Below are 7,235 nucleotides of genomic sequence, written 5' to 3' on the forward strand. Positions count from 1 at the left end.
GAGAAAGGTACCGTGTCAACAGAAGCAGTGCAGGCAGCGGCAGAGAAAGCTACAGAGAGGGGACCATTTAGTTTTTTTTCCCCCTTTGATAATGGGGGTCGAAGGTCAGAGGATGATTTAATGCTGTGTAAACATCTTTGAGACAACCCGTTTGTAAAAACAAGCTATAAAAATAAGAGCCTTGGCTTAATTTGCAGCAGCTAGAATCTTTTGATATGGATACCTGATTTCTCCGTTTTCATTTCTGTTTCGGAGGAATAAATGGCGAGAAGGGTCGAGGTAGCCTATTTCATCATGACTGGAGAAGCCGAGGATGGCAACGTACTCAGACATTCTGGATTTTACATCGATACTAGAGGACAAACTCATCATTCATCAGCTAAAAATAGTTCCAGACGCCTTTTCTGTCGTAATTTGCCTCATGTATAGTCTCAACAATGATTATCCAAATGCAGCTTTGAAATAATCCATGGATGTTGGCAGCGCAACGCGTTCATCGAAAGTCCTAGCACTCAAAAACAAGATTGCAGAGCAAAAAGTTTGATCGGATCGCTTCAAGTGAGTTGTCTTTGGATAAAGACAAACGGGGTCACTTGACATCTCCATTTTTGGACTGCAACTGTTAAATGTGACGTGATTGACTTCAAGACTCACTCATCACTTAATACATTTCAAACTGCACGTCTGTCAGGATGGAGAACTGACTCGGTCACAAATTTTAGAGATGAGCCCTTCAAAAAACCTACATTTGCAATTTGTGATTTGGAGGGATTGATAAAAAATTTTGATTGGTGGTGAGGTCAATTTCTGAAATAGTAACGTGGCTGGCTTAAAATTTTGATGTTGATGCAACGAATGGGCTTAGCTGGAACAACTTACATTTTCTTGTTAAATATAGAAATAGCCATTTGTTGGTTGGACTTTTAATACGTCACCAGTATTTCATCAATTTAACTTATTGTAAGCAGCATCAACTTACATGGAAGTGTAAACTAGAAGTCCTTCGCTCTCCAGAGGTTTCAACAACAAAGGTTCAGCACACCTTCACAGATCTAGAGTGCACAGACATTTAAGCAGCACCAACCTCTCCCCCACACACTGCCTCAAGGCCATAATTTCAAATTCAGACGATACTCCTCTCTAAAAAGCACAGTGGGTTTTAATGAAGTCTGGCGGTTGTGAGCGGACCGTCTCCATTCTTTCGTAGAATATTTATTGCAGCGCACTGGCACGCTGCCGCCTTTTTTAAATGCACATGCTAAATTAAACGTTTGTTCTCGTGTGGCCTGGCCCATTCATCAATTAGACTCTCAACCACAACTGCGCAGTTGGAGATCCGTGACGGGAATTGGAGGAAAGTTTCCGTCTTTACCAAACTCAGTCAAGATTCCAGGTTAAAATCTCAGCTCAGGTCTGGAGTTTGTATGTACTCACCAGTTCACTGAGGACTGCACATTGTCCATTGTTGTAAAGTGTGAATGCCGGTTTGTTGAAATTTTCACCTCTCGTCGAAAGTCAGCCAGGTTAGGTCAGCTTTGACCCTAGTGAGGACAAGCAGCATAGATAATTGATATGGGTGTATGATGGTGTATTCGCTGTGGCTGTCTCATAAAGGTTTTTCAATCTCACATTCTCAGTTGTGTGGAATTTTGGTGGGTATTCTCCAGGTAGTCCAGGTTCCTGCCACATTACAAAAACATGCATGGTAGGTGCACGGAAGAACAAATTGTTCATAGGTTTGAATCTAAGTGTAATTAATTACGTGCCCTACATTTGACTGGTGACAAGTCCAGGGGTGAATCCTGCCTTTCGCCAACAAAAACTTTCCTGCTCCCTCTCCATGGTCAGTCAAGACACGTCTTTCAAAGAGAAGTAGTTTACGTTTTTATTTTCTTTCATACACTGACTTGCTTTCAAAGAGCCCAGCTGATTTTGCGCAAGCAGGTGTTTACAAAATGTGAGAGAGAACTCCAGAGGAAGATGTTGGAAATGGGTTCCAACCCAGGTCTAGTGGAACAGAGACTTGACGTAGACATACTAAGTTGTTGCACACTGTGCTGCTCTGCAAGAATAAATAAATAAGTAAATAAATGGCGGCACGGTTGATCAGCTGGTAAAGCGGTGGCCTCACAGTTCTGAGGACCCGGGTTCCTGTGTGGAATTTGCATGTTCTCCCTGTGCCTCCGTGGGTTTTCTCCGGGCACTCCGGTTTCCTGCCCCATCACAAAAACATGCAACATTAATTGGACACTCTAAATCAACCAGAGGGGTGATTGTGAGTGCAGCTGTTTGTCTCCCTGTGGCCTGCGATTGGCTGGCAACCAGTTCAGGGTGTACCCTGCCTCTTGCCCGTTAACAGCTGGGATAGGGTCCAGCACTCCCCGTGACCCTCATGAGGATAAGCGGCAAAGAAAATGGATGGATGGATATATATATATATATATATATATATATATATATATATATATATATATATATATATGTATTTTTTGCCAAGATTAATGAACTCATCCAGATTAAAAAACAAATATGTCCAGTTGATGATCAGAAAAATGAAATTATTCATTGGCAGGGAATCAAAAACAGTTCCAGATCTTTTTAAGACCTGTGGTGGTAGTCATGAGTTTTCTGGGCACTGTATTCACATACTTTATTACTAATAGCTAGTTTGGGGGGGGGCACAACAGACAGAAAAGAGGAAGTGGGAGTAAGACATATGAAAATGGCCCCTTCTGGGGCCTCATCACGTTAATGTTTCTCCTTCAAGGTTATTAAACTATAGCCTATGGACGGTGGCAGATCCATTGGGTGGCTGTGGCCCATCTGGCCGCGAGCCAGCTCTTTAATACGCATTTGGCGTCTGGTTCAGCAGTCTGGAAGGAGTCGCGCATCCTCCAGTGGATCAGCAGGGCATCTGGGGGCATGCTATGAGTGTAAAATATAATAGTTAATGCAGCACAATGGAGCCTGGCAGTGCTTGCTCCCGGCATCAATTTGTTAAGTGTTGGGCTGGTTGATAAACAGTAGTGGGAGAGTGAATCAAACCACCATGACTATATAAAATGTTGGTAAAGTCACAAGGGACAGTCAATATGGTACTAAAGGGGAAAATGAAAAAACACGTCAGCAACTTGAAAAAAGTGGAACAAAAAAAATGTGGAGTCACCACCTTTTCAAGCATTTTTGCTGAACATAAAAATAAATGTTTGATTGTGTAGCCAATGGAGGGGTTGGTTTGCCTTTTTGTGGAGGTACCAGCTAAAGCTTTTCATTACATAATCCTTAATGCTTGAATACATCCATAAAACCAGATTTGACCACTTATCTTGTTCAGGATTGCGGCCAACATGGACTACATTCCACCTGACCTTGGCCAAAAGGTCGTCTGCCCTGGATTGGTTGCCATTCAATCGCAGGACAGACCGACAGTCACTCATTCACACTGTCACTGGGGAAGGAATTAATCTTCATTTGTTTTTAGTGACCTGAGCTGAGTAAATATAAACATGGGGTCCTCAGTCACCCCAAGACCGCTGAGAATTCCAACAGAAATGTACCCTCTGGTGCAGATCTCAGGAAGGATACCTATAACAACCACATTAGGTGCATTCTCCTAGGGAATCAGTCCCCATTCTGTCAGATGCAGGCCTCCTTAAGGAGACCTAAACCAATTTCCTTAGGTGATGACTCGGGAAGGATTCAATCATCCACTCCAGTTTCCACGTTTCTATTAGACTAGGTTATCCTTAGGTGGAGATCTAAGGAAGAATACCTAGACTGTGGCAATCTTTCGAAGACTGAGTCTGCTTCCTCTCCAGCGCTATTTTCCAGTGGCGATTCTATCATTTCACCCTCAGGTCTCAAGAGTAGCCTTAGACTGCCTTCCTCAAGTTCGGTGCCAGGGAGAATTCAATCATTCCACCTTCTTTAGTACAGTCTTTTTTTTGCAGGAATTCCATCCTACTACCTACATTTAGTGAAGTTTCTGGGAGAAGAAGAAGATGCAGGTCACCGGAAGGATACCAAGATTACTTTCCTTAGGTGTCCCTGTGATAATAATTATGCCTACCCCCAGGTCCAATCTCCAGGTAGGATAGACTACCCATCTCAGGTGTACTTTCCAAGTGAGATTCATCAGACTGCCTCACAGTTGCATGCTCTTGTAGTGAAATTCAACAGCCTACCCATCAGTCTCCTTGCCCTGAGGTGTGTTCTCCCATGAGGGACTAAAGCAATCTGGCACCCACCCACACACTATAAAATCTCCACAATGATTTCATCAGGGTTTCCACTTCAAGTGTAGTCCACAAGAGCGATCCCATCATTCTTTGTCTTCTCAGGTGCATCTCTGAGAAAATTAAATGACTTAGAATCTTTATAGGATGCATTTCGCTGAGGGTTCCAGCAGTCTGTACTCATTGGGTACAGTCTACAGGAGGGATTCCATCAATTGGCCTGCTGCCAGGGGCCGTCTTGCGCAGGATTCTGTCAGTTTCTCACCAGGAGGGATTTAATTCTTCCTTTTACCCTTAGGCACAATTTCTAGACTGATTCCATCAACCCAAATCTCGTGCATATTCTGCTAGACTCCCCCACAAGTGCAACCGCAAGGAAGACTAGTCTACCCACCAGCAGTCCATTTCTCAGAGTATTCTGTTACTATTGTGCACTGCTCACGTGTGAAATATTGGGATGTGTTCCACCCAGTCTCAGTGACAATTCACTTTGCGCCTTGTGGCAGAAACTCTCTCCAAGAGCATTCCTTCAGTCAACCTGCCTCAGGTGCAGTCACTTTTGAATTGCAACCCTTAGCTAAACCTCTCCACGGGTTACATTTGTCTTGACAATGTGGCTATGGCTTGGCTCAGGGAGTGAATTTTATAATTCCTGGTCTTCTCAGGTTTACTGGTCGCTCACTTTTGTCATGAGCTGGTATGAATAAATGTGAGACTGCAGCTGGAATCTCTTAAGCTCCGAGCACATTCACGCCCAACCTCTGTTTCTCTTCACCGATGTGATTTAAATAGAATTTCTAAGAACAGGAGTGAAAGAACAGGCCAGCACTCAGCCAATGCCTATAAATAGTCTAAAAAGGATGTAAAATGTTCCTGTACACCCGAAGACTTCATTAAAACCTACTATACCTTCACAAAAGGGTCTTGTGTGAATGAAAAATGATGGCCTGGAGACAGTGTGTGAGTTTGGGCCTAGTTAAATATCCATCTACTCTAAGTGTACTTGAACAAAGTACAGTGTGTCTAAAATTCAAACGTGCTTAGTTTTGATTGACAGGGAATTTCACAGACAGCACTCTAGACAGATGGTTGTGTCCCCTCTTCTCCAGATAATGAAGCACACCAGGTACAAACCTCAAACACCCTGAAAGTAAAATTGAGTGAAAAGACAAATTTATCTAGTGTATCTATGTCCATTTTAGTGTTTCACACTTTCTTGTTTTTTTGGGGGGTGATGAGCGGGACAACGTGATAACCATATGCTGTACGTTTTCAGCGCGATATATAAAGTGTTTACATTGTACATTTCAAGGGATTCAAAGATGCCTAACAACATGGGGGAAATTAAAGTACTGTATATAGAGATGCAGGCCAATCAGAACATGTTGGAAAACTATTTCAGTTGCTCAATTCCAAAGTTCAACTCATATATTCCAGAGATGAAGTAGTGAAATATTCTTCATTTTGTCTAATTTTGATGAGTCTAGCTCACGAAAAACCCTAAATGGTACATCAACCACAATTATTTTCAATGTAGAAATGAGGTAAGAATTAGCATTCTGAAAAACATCATTTCACGAATTAGTATGTTTTATTTTTTGAACGACTAAAATACAACTTTTGTATGATACGCTTTACATAACTGTATACATACACTATGTATATCAGAAGGTATCATTGAAACGTTTTGACACTTTTGATCACTATTAATTACACATTTTACTAGTCAGATAGTAACGTAAATAAATCGTCCGTGATTCCAAACTAGTGTTTCATTACATTGTGTCAAGTGAAATTATCCGGTATCACTAAAAGTATTAACTACATGTGCATCTTGGTTCAATTACCTATGGCAGTGACCTATAGCGGTAGGCAGAACAAATTACTGTAAATGTTCTTCCACTAGATGGCAGAAGGTACACAATTAAACCACGTACATTTCTGTGCGGCGTGTTTGTATTTAAAAAGATGGGCCTTGGACCAATATAGGTTGGGAAACTGCTAAGATTCAGCAATATCTATAAAAGGCCGCTGCACGACTGTATCGCCACGTAAAGCTGTCCCACCATTGTGCGACCTGGAACAGGTAAATAGTTCTGTAATTTTGTTTCATTACATGGATGACTTCCATAGAGTAGTTTTACTCTTTTAGTTTCATTATACAATTGTCCACTTTGAAAAGGTGAGTAGTTCTACAAAATTCTAGTTGATACAGTGGTTGACGTATCATTATACTGTTTACAGATGTTAAAAAGTCATCATCTGGAGCCTCCCGCAACTAAATTTATGGTGGAGGAGGTTATGACCTTAGATTAGTCGCTAGTTAATAGTTTCTTTATACTTATATGACGGAAAATAATGTAAAATTTTTACTTTAACATTGTTAGTACAGTTAAAACAAGTTCAAACTGACTTGACAATTTGAGACAGTCACTTTGTCCCCCGTCAGCATGAAATGATACAGGCAGCAATCACATCACCCTGTTCCCATGGCGATTGGGGAATGTGGTGACATGTTTGGAGTCTCCATTACCGCGGTGCAATTAAAACATGGCAATGTGGAGCCGTCAACCTTCATCACTTTATTAAGGAGTTTAATTATTTTAGAGACAAACAAAATGCGGTCTCTCTCTCCATCCATCCCTCTTTCTTCTCCTCTATCCGAACATTTCGCTGGTCTCTCCACAAATGAGGTCGGTAAAGAACGTGGGAGGTCCGAAAGGGTTTTAAAAGAAAATTAAAACCTGACATTAAAACACCACGGCCTACAACAGTGGGCTGGAATCAGGAGACAGTCAATGGAAGATTCTGTTTTCACCCCCCTTTTACTACACACTCGCTCTCACGCACACAAACGAGTAACAAGCCTTGTAACATTCTGTTCACATTGAAAGTCAACAGAAACAAGCGCTCCGAGTCGATGTACAGTATCTTTGATGTGACAGTTTTCTGCTACTACTACTACATATTTTTAAAATATACAAAAAAAATCTACAATAA

The sequence above is a fragment of the Syngnathoides biaculeatus genome, chromosome 5 (assembly GCF_019802595.1).
Source record: "Syngnathoides biaculeatus isolate LvHL_M chromosome 5, ASM1980259v1, whole genome shotgun sequence".
Classification (NCBI taxonomy): Eukaryota; Metazoa; Chordata; class Actinopteri; order Syngnathiformes; family Syngnathidae; genus Syngnathoides; species Syngnathoides biaculeatus.